Source organism: Armigeres subalbatus, chromosome 3 (assembly GCF_024139115.2).
Source record: "Armigeres subalbatus isolate Guangzhou_Male chromosome 3, GZ_Asu_2, whole genome shotgun sequence".
NCBI classification, from domain to species: Eukaryota; Metazoa; Arthropoda; class Insecta; order Diptera; family Culicidae; genus Armigeres; species Armigeres subalbatus.
The window spans coordinates 190,075,080-190,087,204 of record NC_085141.1 but is presented as its reverse complement, the minus strand read 5'-3'; the positions used below and the strand labels follow the sequence as shown (position 1 = coordinate 190,087,204).

Genomic DNA, 12,125 nt, shown 5'->3' with positions numbered 1-12,125 from the left:
TAGTCCGGAGCTATGGCGTGTTGAAGTTGTGGAGTGTGTTATCTTAATTCACAATGGCTACAGTTAAGATAGCTCAAATCAATCTTCAGCATAAAAGAACAGCAACGATGAATTTTTGTAGACTAATGCAAAATGGCAAATCCCAAGTGGCTTGCTGCTTTCAGTGAAATGGCAAACAATCGATCAATGCCGCGTCTTTGTGTACTTGTTAACAACGCTATCGTTGCTACACTTATCTCTGAACTAACAACCAGAGAAGTATGTAACTGGTGGAACTCCCGTCAGAAAAAAGTCTATTGTTCGGTTTATTTACCACATGATGAACCATCCCCTACGGATGCGTTCAAACAAGTTGTCATTTAGTGCACTTCAAAAAGCCTTCTGCTAATTGTCGGCAGTGCTGCTAATGTTCATCACATCATCTGGGGTAGCTCGGATATCAATCTGAGAGGCTCCAGCTTAAGTAGTACCGAACTTGTTTACTTAACATAGGCAATCGCCTAACCCAATGGACTCTTAAGAGTTTTGCTCCTTACAAATCTCCAAGGGAAGATGGGATCTATCCCGTTCTTCTTCAAAGGGTCTTGAGCATATCAAACATGTGTTGAAAAAACTTTTAGTATGCAGTTTTGCTACTGGATATATTCCCATATCCTGGCGGGATGTCACTGTAAAGTTTACCCCAAAAGGAGGACGTGCTTCGTATGAAGAAGCAAAGAGTTTTAGACCCATCAGTCTGACCTCATTTCTTCAGAAATACTTAGAACGTATTATCGATTATCACATTTGTGATGACTGTTTGGCAAACATGACTCTTCTGGAAAGTCCACCGTGACTCTTCTACACAAGGTTGTCTATGACATAGAGAAAGCATTTGCTCAAAAGCAATCTTGTTTGGGTGCGTTCTCGGATATTGAAGAAGCCGCACGCTGTCATGGGCTACCTAATATTATAAACAAATGGATTCACCAGATGCTTAAAAACCGACTTCTCTACTCGACATTGCGTCTAGCAGCGATTAGGAAATTATGTGTCTGTGGATGCCAGATACGCTAGGGGAAGTGTACCGGTTTTGGCCACCTTAGTGCCTAATTTGGCCAACCATGAAAAATGCATATTTTCTTAAAAATATCGATCAGTTTCAACAGCGAAGAACAATAAGGGATATATCTTCTGTTGGGGCCCTCCTTAGCCGTGCGGTAAGATGCGCGTTTTTCCTTTTCTATATTGAGTGAAAATTTATCAGCGTGTTTTATGTCTACAGCGCACGGTGGAGTAGCTAGAACAAATGGCTGGCCAAAAACCCTCTCTCGTTTTTCGAACTTTTACATAGTATTATATTTTTAGAATATTCTTCAATACTATCTCCATTATGTGCCATTGAAAATTTTACGTTTGTTCCTTATTAGTATTAATGACAACCTATCAAAAATCATGTTAATTTTATGGTTTTTAGCGTGCCGTAAGACAAAGATCAGTTACAACTGCTGACTAATCTAAACAACACATATAATGTTAGGTTTATAATACACAAAACATCATTTATAGACTGCCCTAGGACCTCCATGAGTTGAAATGAATTATATTTAACATTAAGATATTATTTCATAAACATAAATAGCATGGAGTTTTTGACATTTTTTAACAAACTTCATTATTAAAAAAGTAGATGTACTCCCTCGTATTCCGCTACGAGATTGTACACACATGAAAATATAGGCTTTCATCTTTCCATTGCGGATTAAAGATCATCCGCACTCGTCCGCAAACGAATTTGCGAGTAACTTCAAAATAGGTTGTTTTCATATTTTCCGCCATTGTTTTTAACAGTATATAGGCAGAAAATTCCGCAGTTAACTTTTCTGGTTTTCGAGGCATTTGACACATAGACATGATTGAATACAACAGTAACATACTCTGTTTTTTGTTATTTATTCGTTCATTTGGTAGGCTCAAATGCTGTAGGGCGTTACGGAGCCGATTAAAAAAAAACTTTTTAATACAATTTTGTAACCTAACCCTCAAATAATAATGTTAGTTTGAGGCATCTGCTGCAAAAGATATTTTTATTACTAGATAAAGATTGTCGCTTCGGTTCTCTTTGTTCTGTTGTCCGAAACATGTGTGGTACATACCTGTCAAATCGTATGGATTTTCCTTCTTTGACATTTAGCTCTCCTATCCTCGCCAGCAAAAGATGTTCCAGACAGCGACGTCAGCGACAATCTTTATTTAGTAACTAAAATATCTTTTTCTGCTGCTCATTTAAATCTCTACAAAGCATAGCGCATGCTCCATTATTTTTCATCTCCTTCCCACTAACCAATCTTTCGAAAAATCTAAATATCAATTGTATTGAATTTGGCGATTGCATTGACAACAGATATATAAATCTCGATATAACTTAAATACATCATAGTTGATATTATGTAGACAAGTTGAACCAAAGAAATAATATGGGGTAAACGGGCAAGTGCCACTTCAAGCTAAATAAAAACAATTCGAATAAGCAGTCTACTTGGTCTTAAGTGAAGTAACCACTTGAGGCAACCTTGTACATAGGACCAAAACAGGAAATAGAAAGAAACATTTCCTCTCCAAAAATAATCGATCCTATGTTATTGTAAGATGAAGATGATTTAAGCAAAAGTTTATGAACGACCCATAAGGGTGCAAAAACAATAGCCAGACTTTTGTTTAATCAATTTCAAATTTTCCGAATCAGTGTTGATTGTACGTTCTGGGTAGCTTTCGCTGCTAAAAATATAATAAACTTGTGAAATAAGAGCTGAAAATCTAATGTTTTGTTTTGAATCGATTAATGTTTACCTTTCTGCTACGCGAGATTTTTCATTTTTCACGTTTCCCACGCTAATTAAGGACAAAAGTGAGTGGAAAAATGAACTGTCATGGAGCTGTCGCTTCTGTATCAGTTTATAATTTCATTTTTGAACATATTAAGAAAGGTCATTTATCACTGGTAGGTGAATTTGCACCTGTAAAAATGTTCGAAAATCGATTGTTACTATCTTTTTGCATCATAAAAGCAAAACCTACCAGAAAACAACGAAATATAATTTTGGCCAGGATTTTGGTTCAGTTACCCCTTAGTGCAGCGCCTAATATAGGTTCAGCAGCCTATCATCAACCAACGACACATTTTGGACGTATAAAAATGTGTTTAGGAAGCGATTCAGCATAATCTAACATTAATGTGGACCAACATTTGAAAAGAGCGTATATTTTCCTAGATTTCTTATATCAATGTTACACACAAATGACCAGAATTACAAAATTATGATGTTTGATGGACTATTGTAAATTTGTCTAAACTGAAAATCTGATACATAAAAGAGCGTTTCGGTTACCGAAAAAAAAATCAATGGATTAAAATTGGTTTAGCAAAAAAAAAATTGGAGGTCGCTTCGGAACATTATGATTCTAAACGATGAAGCTCGGTAGATAATTTTATTAGGAAGATTTCAGATAAACACACAATCAAAAAATAATAACTTTCTCGGATTTTTTTCGTGTTCTTCAATTTTATTTGTTACTACATTTAATTCTTATTTCTACTTGCATACTCATTAATTTGTTAATTTACTAGAACAATTTGAAAAACTTTTGGGTCTTCATCTGAGTTGGAATTATTTTTTAGTCAGGATTTTATTATGAGCGATTGGAATGAAGAATAAAACTTTTGTGTGCCAGTTATAGTTTTTGCTTTTTTGAAAAGTTAATTAAACTCTTCTGCCATTGTTGAGCATTGCTCATTCGAAATATAACAGAAATGTAATTTAGTGATATTTTTGTCTGTTTGTGTTACTGCCCATTCGCAAAACTCCCGAGGGGTCTCAATAGTATTTCCATAATCTTTGGCAAGACTTGCTCGTTTTGCCATTCGTTTGAGAGTGCCATCAATAGTTTCGCAAGGGCCTTTTCCGTGCGATGTTGCAAAAAGGTGTCATTCTGCTTCTAAGTCATGTTTAAATTGAAATTACACTGTTACCCGCTAGCTACCGGAACTAGGAAACGAGACAATTACAGGGTCCATTACTCTTCTGACCGTAATACCTACCACTACCAAAGAAACTCACCTTCAGCAGGAGCATACACACCTCTGTGTGTTTCGCGACACTTGCCAATCAATGGAACAAAGTGGAAATATTGACAAACAACGTCGTAGAAAAGGGAGCTCAAAAGCTGTCCCCGGGAGAGAATTCGCTCAGACCACAACGGGCGAGGCTTGGTGACTCCTTTTGAGTCCGGAAAGAGGTCGACAAAAGTGGAAAACTGTGGTGTACTAACCAAGGGAAAGCGCTACTCAACGGTATATAATTTTACATACTATTTATTGCCCCGACGGGCGTTTCTAATCAGTGACGTCACAACATGCTTGGGGTACTTGCGGTTTGACCTTTGGGGCTCTAGCTGGCGACGGCCGATGGACCTCGTCGATGGGGCTCCATTGACAGTAGCGATGTCTTCGATAGGGGCACCAATTCTCTGTGCGGCATTTGAGCGTAACGACCGACTCACGGGATACCGACACCTTATCCCTCCGTGATCGACAGGATTGGCCGCTGGCAGGTGGGATGGCAGCTGCAACGCTTCTCGGCTTCTGGTGCACCGGATAACGACTATTCAGGCCCAATTTCGGATGGCGCAAGAAGCATCCAGCTTAGTGGAGGCGCGCGGGCTTGAGGTGGAACGAAATTCCGATGTTCGGCGACGGGTTCGACTCGATGTTGGACGGTACGAGGAGGCTCCGGTACGAGCGGAACTTCTTCGTCGGCGGCGGGCAAGCCCGAATTTTGACGGAACGAGCTGGCTGACCGTGTTCGGCGACGATTCCCGAATTGACTTCCTGGTGGTACGAGCTGGCTTGTAGCGTTGGCGACGGATCTTGGACGAAGCGACCTGGTTTGTGGTGTACGCTGGCTGTTTCCGGACTGACTTCGGCGAGCTGGCGTGGGGTTCGACGACGCTTGGCGAACGCAATGGCCGACGGCTCGGAACAAAGGTGCGGTCCGGCCCTATGGCGGAACCTATCCACGTGGCTCTATCGGAACGCCGGCGATGTTGGAATGACCCCAATTCGGTTCGGAACTATCGTATGCGGCGGAAATTTGCGTGTGCTGGTTAGGGAATCGGTCCAACTTTCGCCCTGGGGAATGCCAAATCACCACCTGTTTACACCAAGGAATAGAAGAGCAGAAAAAGGCCCACTAGGACCTGCCCACGTGATTAGACCCCATGTGACGTTACTTTCTTGGCTCTCCTATTAAATATTCGATTGTCTAAAGACTAATTACCTTTTTGTTGAGTGTATATAATTCAAATACACTGGGTTTTTGTTCTGCTTAAACACTCCTATCTCTATCAACAATAAGAAAAAAACCGAACAATAGTTTTACTACACTTTTGACGTAGGATTTTTTTTCTAACAAAGATCACCGTAGTCACAATCTATTCCGTACTAATTTCGTGCAACCACTATTTGCTACTACTATTAACTAAGCTTTTTAGCTAATGGCTTTAGTTTTTCTCTTTCCTGAAAAGAACAAGCACAACTTAGTTTATACACCACATGTGATTTTAAACTTCACTAACTTTTATGAAATATTGGGAAAAACACGGCGCGCACTACTACTCCCGCTTGTAGTCACGGACCGAATAATCTCCCTTGGGTAATAGCTGAGCTCAGCAGATCGAGAAATTACGACGGGAGTAACGATCATTGCCGAAGCTACCACTCATTTTGGCAACACTTCCGGTTCCATCTACTGGCAAGTGAGAGAACTAGGGTGGGCTCTCATCTTTGGCCCACGCTCAAACCGCTGTAACGTGAGTTACCGGGTGTCGGAGTACACGGTGGTTTTGCAAGTGATCAAAATATACCTTGCGGCGGAAGCTGCAAGTTCAATTTGGAACCACTAATTACAACACAGACTTCCAATGATAACCCTGCGAAGCATTTTGGATAATTTGCATTTGTATTTGTATTTTATTAGATCCAACTGACCGAACATGGTCTTATTGAACATCTTATAACTAGGAAATAATAGCATTCATAAATAACTAATTTCATCAGCTCAATAAAAACAGATTAATAACAGATTTCATAATTGCACATCACACAAACATCAATATTTTTGAGCAACTTACAAACAACTGCAAAAACAAAACTTCATTCTCCTTTTTTGACGTTACATAATTCATACAGACACATTTACAATTACAAATTTACGGTTTCCAAGTTTCGTTAACTTTAGTCACAAATTCGCGGCAATTTATATCTTCCAAGCCTCCTGAAGATAGGCTTCCGAGTCTCTTGAAAGACGGCTTTCGAGCCACTTGAAAGGAGGCGTCCGAGCATCTTGAAAGGAAGCCTCTTAGCTGCTTAAAAAAAAATTACGAGCCCCTTGAAGAGAGGGTTCCGAGCCTCACGAAAGAAGGCTTCTAAGCGCCATCAAGAGAGGCTTCCGAGCTTCTAGAAATGAGGCTTTCTAGCCTCTTGAAAGGAGTCTTTCGAGCCTCTTGAAAGGAGGCTTTCGAGCCTCTTGAAAGGAGGTTTTCGAGCCTTTTGAAAGGAGCCTTCCGAACCTCTTGAAAGGAGGCTTCCGAACCTCTTGAAAAAAGGTTTCCGAGCCTCTTGAAAGGTGGCTTCCGCGCCTCTTAAAAAGAGGCTTCCGTTCCTCTTAAAAAGAGGCTTCCGCGCCTCTTGAAAGAAGGCTTCAGAACCTGATGAATGGAGGCTTCAGAACCTGATGAATGGAGGCTTCCGAGCCTCTTGAAAAAGACTTCCGAGCCTCTTGAAAGGAGGCTTACGAGCCTCTTTAAAGGAAGCTTCCGAGCTAATAAGCGAAAATACGCATCCAAGCTTTTTAAAAAAATAATTCCGAGCATCTTGATGGGACGTTTTCGAGTTCTTGAAAGGAGGCTTGAAAAGAGTCTTACGAGCCTATTAAATGGCGGCTTTTGAGCCCCCTGAAAGGAGGCTTCGGAGTATTTCGAATAAACACTTTTGGGCCTTCCGAGCCTCTTGAATGGTGGCTTTTTAGTCACTTAAAATGAGGCATTGGAGTATCTTGAGTGGACGCTTCCAAGCTTCTTGAAGGAAAATCCGAGCCTACTAGAGGGAGGCTTGCGAACCACTCAAAGGAGGCTTCTGAGCCTTTTGAAAGGAGCCTTTCGAGCCTTTTTAAAAGAGTCGTCCGAGCCTTTTAAAAGAAGGCTTTCAAGCCTGTTGAAAGGAGGCTTTTAAGTCTCTTGAAAGAAGACTTTCGAGCTTTTTAAAAAGTCCCGAGTAGCACACTTGTCATACACGAGTTTCTGTAACTCATATAGTAGATCAATAGATCTAACAAATGGTCGCAGTGATTAAAATACCCAACAAGGAAAAAAAAACCATATAGTACCAAATCGAGTCACATAAGTGCTGTGGCAACCAAAGCAGCAAGATTTGTGCAACTAGGTAGTCCACCGGGCCTTAAAATAAGGCAGAAGTATCCAAGGTTCTTGAGAAAATAATTCTGAGCATTTCAAAGGAAGGCTTCGAGCCTTTTGAAAGATGCTATCGAGCCTTGGGTTCCAAGCCTCTTAAAAGAAAGTTTTCGAACCTCTTAAAATGAGGCTTCCGGGTCACTTGAAAGGAGGCTTCCGAGAAGGGTAGAAGGATGCTTCCAATTCTCTTGCAACGAAGCAACTGAGCTTTTCGGGAAAAGTCTTCATGTCTCTCAAATGGAGGCTTTCAAATCTGTAGACTCTAGATTTCATTCTGTTTTGGCCTGGTAGATTGCATAGAAATTTTTCAAAATTTGTTCATTCGAGGTTTTGCCCTTTTGATGTTTTGTCTCACAGCCCTTCATCCATTGTACTGGTTGTGGAGGTCAGGATTCAATAGGCCATGATTTACTAATCACCATGCATATTATGTACAAGACAAAGTTTAGAAAAAAAAAATACAAAATTGTCAAAACTTTATCAATAAGTTTTGATTAAAATTGTAATTCATCTGTTATTAAGCATTTCGTTCGAGGTACCCCCTGGGCTCGGCGATGGTACCCCCAGGGGGGGTATACCCCGTTAGGCATATGTACGTTTGGCATAAAGACGTTAGGCATAAGTACGTTAGGCATAATGGACGTTAGGCATAATGGACGTTAGGCATAACGGACGTTAGGCATAATGTACGTTCGGCATAATGGACGTTAGGCATAAAATGACCCAAAGAACCCATGACATAAAGAAGGAAGAATTATGCCAAACGTCCATTATGCCTAGTGTACATTATGCCTAACGTCCGTTATGCCTAACGTTATTTATGCCTAACGTACTTATGCCTAACGTCTTTATGCCAAACGTACTTATGCCTAACGTCGCGGACCCCCCCAGGGGTACATGTACCCCAGGTTGAGAACCGCTGCTGTACAGAAATTTGAACCTTCAAAGTATTCTTTTGTTCATAACCCGTTGTGGTACGGAGCTATGAAGTTTTGTACGTTTATACGTTGTATGTCCTCTTCAAGGGTCCCTTTTCCAAACTTCCCATTTTTCTCCCATCCATATTCCTTTACTTTTTGTTCACTTCCCTTTCCGTCAGATGCGTGATAAGAAAGGCTGTGAAAGCGATGCCACAAATATTCCAAATAGAGGTGAACGTGCCCCTGGAGCCGACGTTCTGATACCTGGAGCAATTCGCGCACTGAGGTTTTTGCTTTCTAATCAATTTACTCATTTTTCGAGCTAGGGCAATAAGTGGTGGTAATTAAGGATACATCGTATTTAGTCCTCGCTTCCAACGGCAGTCTCAGAAATAAACCCTTAATTAATGTTTCCTTGTAGGTGGTTCAAAAACAATTAGTTTAAATATGTACTAACTCTTCATGACCGGTTAACAATGATAGTGAGAGGAACACACGGAGATTCTTGTTACTGACGAAATTCATTAGCTAGAAATAGTTTTGTAGATAGTACTAAGATCCGGGCTTGATGATTTACTGGGGATATTCTAAAAGCAATACAAGGATGTGGCTAGGACTCCGATGCATGACCAAATAACAGCCCAGTCAACACAAGATCGTATATGGTGTCACATAAGATGCTAAAGTGGAGAACATATAGATACTTCCCCATATAATATGTATGTATATCGTCTCGACTTTATCATCTTATGCTGTTTATACGATTTGTGTTGACTGGGAGTATTCCTATTCTGTTGTACCTAGAAAGGATTGATTTTCTATTGACAGGGGTGCGCCTCCAATGAGACTGATATCTGTGAAGGGTCTAAATCGCGGGACCTTGACATGATTCTCTTGAGAAAACAAAACAAGAGCTCTATCAAAACCGACACTGCATTGCTCTTCAATAGTAGAAGAGTAATTCGACATGCACTTACGGGTAACGCTACGATAGATCTAATAACTGGTCGCACTCGATGTGTCAAAACAATTATTTTAGAAAAAAATTAAGCTCTTTTAGAGAAATGCCTTCACCTGTCATATGACGAGTTTAGAACTATTCCAATTCATTCTAACACGTTCTTATCTTTACAGATACGTATTTTGACTTGAACTGTAAGGTCGTCTTCAGTGTCTTGTAAGCCGAGTCTATAAGTCAATTGAAAATGAAGGCTCCATGTTTTCATTGCAGCTCGATAATGAATAACTAAAATAAAATGATTTTATTAGTTAGGCCATTTTGCTTTGTGGGTGCGATTTGCACTGTTCTCCCGAGGCAAAATGCTTTTTTGGTATTCCCCCATTATCGTGGCCTAAACTTGTTAGGTGAAAGAGTTTTAATATAATAGAGGGACGGGTAGAAAGATCGAGATTTTCAACAAGGAGATGAAACATCTAACATTTTAGTGAAGCGGAGCGCCCTTCATCTTCTTCTTCCTCTTCTTCTTACATCTCCCACTGGGACATCGCTGCCTCGCAGTTTAGTGCTCATTAAGCACTTCAGCAGTTATTAACTGCGAGGTTTCTAAGCCAAGTTACCATTTTGCGTTCGTATATTATGAGGCTAACACGATCTCCAACTCGAAAATTTCCCAGACCGGACGGGGAATCGAACCCAGCCCCTCTCAGCATGGTCTCATTTTGTAGCCGCGCAATTGCAAGTTAACTTACCGCGCTAAGAAGGGACCTAGTTCCACTAAACTATGATGAACCACGCGCCTCCACGCACTTCATACCCATGATGCGTTGTCCACTAAGAGCTGCCATGTAAAAGGCATTTTGACTCCACGAGTTCTCCGATAACAGAATTATTCTAACATTTACAATACTATGCAGCTTGTTTGCATCTGTCATGAACTTGCTTCATGTTATATCCTGACACAGTGTCAGTGACACACTTTATGGAAATTATAGAAAATTTATATAGAAAACATCCAAAAGTATCCTACATACTTGAAAATATTTGAACGCTATATTTTCGTATTTTGAACAGCGAAATGCTAATCGATAATGCTCGATCAATCAAGAAAATGTAATATAAAGGTTTTTACCACACAATAGTTTAGTCTGCAGACTTTCGATTAGTAATCATCATGACATTTGCTCACATGGTTTACTGTAGACTGACATTTTTAACGTGTTCCAGTATTTACAATGATTCTGTTATGAGATTCCTCTGATAAAAAGTAGTCATCCAAATATTATTTAACAGCAAGTCATCGTGGCTTAAAAAACTAAAGCAATACTGCAACACAGGCACTGAATGTCCAAAACCACAGCTAACAAATGCCCAGTCAAATCATACCCATCCAGCATGATAATATCATTAGACTAATTGCGCCCATATCGATACCCGATCCACCCATCTCAGCGATAAAAACAGTAGCCAACCAGTCAGTCACTGTACCATGTTTTCGGCCGAAACGCGTCTACAACTCGTCGGTAATGGATGTGCTGCTGCTGGCTGGTGGTGGCCTACAAAACAAAAATCTCGCTTCACCAGTAGAGTGAGTATGGACCTACGCCGCGGGACGAAGGTGGAGCGACCTGACGCGACGACCGCGATGTGAGCGCTGCATGTGGGGCTGCCTGAAAGCAATAGAGTCAGTAAGATAAGTTTGGCGAACGAATCGAGGCCGTCACCGCGTTCTGCTCTTGCCCGGAGACTGCGTTGTTGGAAAGCGTTTCGCGTATCCACGTTACGTCTATTGTCGTCGTCGTCGGTGAAAACAAATTCCTGTACATTATTTTGGGGACGATCAGCTGAAGGATATAAAGCTCAATTTGATATCAGTGCGGGGGGGTTGGAGTAAAGGGAGACCTAAACCGTGATTTGAGAAGATAATCAAATACCGTTTCGTTTCGAATTAGTTAAAATCCTACGTGGAACTCCAGCCAGCCAGCAGTGCCCTTGTGTGTAAGTGTTGAGTCAGTGCATGGCAAGGCGAAGAGAGTTCATAAAAGTTAATGTGAAAGAATAACAACAGAATAGGTGTATGTTGTGCGCTCATCTTGGCGTACGTGTGTGGAATTTCCCGTGAACAACCGCAAGCCGCGATACTACGAAGAGATCGCCCGAATAAGAATGTAACTAGTTTTATCTGTTCGTCCGAGCTTCTTCTTTCCGTTTCATTCGCTGTTTATCGCATCTTCCATCTACGGTTCCGTGTCTATTCCAGTTGAGGCGCATAAGCACGAGATTAAGGTGGCTCTGGTGGTGGTTGGAGCAGTCGAAAGCTCAGTCAGCATCTAGAAAATAACCCCCCAAAGACGGAACTTGAGAGCAAGAAAAGTTAACACACATACTCGGATACGACCGCTGCGACCCCCCGAACAGCTGGATGTTTCCAATAGCAGTCACAATTAGTCAGTTTGGGGGTTTGGGGGGGAGGGGCGAATGCGAATGTTTGTGCAACCTAAAGAGAACATGTTGAATGTGTAGACGAGCACATCTGGAAATTTGTTCATAATTTTTAAATATTAAACGTGCAAAATATTTGAGACTATGTTGTTGATACCACTGATTATCAACTCAAATTATATTAAACATTCTTGATGTTCTTAATACAAATCCAATGGATGACATGATATTTTCTTCAAAATTCCGTTGTTTATTATCGTATGGCAATAAAAAATCGTATTCAATGGCAATAAACATTA

The 12,125-nt window shown here is 40.7% G+C and overlaps 1 long non-coding RNA gene across 1 annotated transcript in view; it reads left to right on the top strand.

Annotated features, from left to right (window-relative positions):
• The first annotated feature begins 11,076 nt into the window (after positions 1 to 11,076).
• The window catches only part of LOC134219686 (uncharacterized), a 42,408-nt gene continuing 41,359 nt past the window's right edge, over positions 11,077 to 12,125 (top strand). The window contains exon 1 of the long non-coding RNA XR_009981639.1: positions 11,077 to 11,382. This is a non-coding gene — a long non-coding RNA (uncharacterized LOC134219686). The remainder of the gene's footprint in view (positions 11,383 to 12,125) is intronic.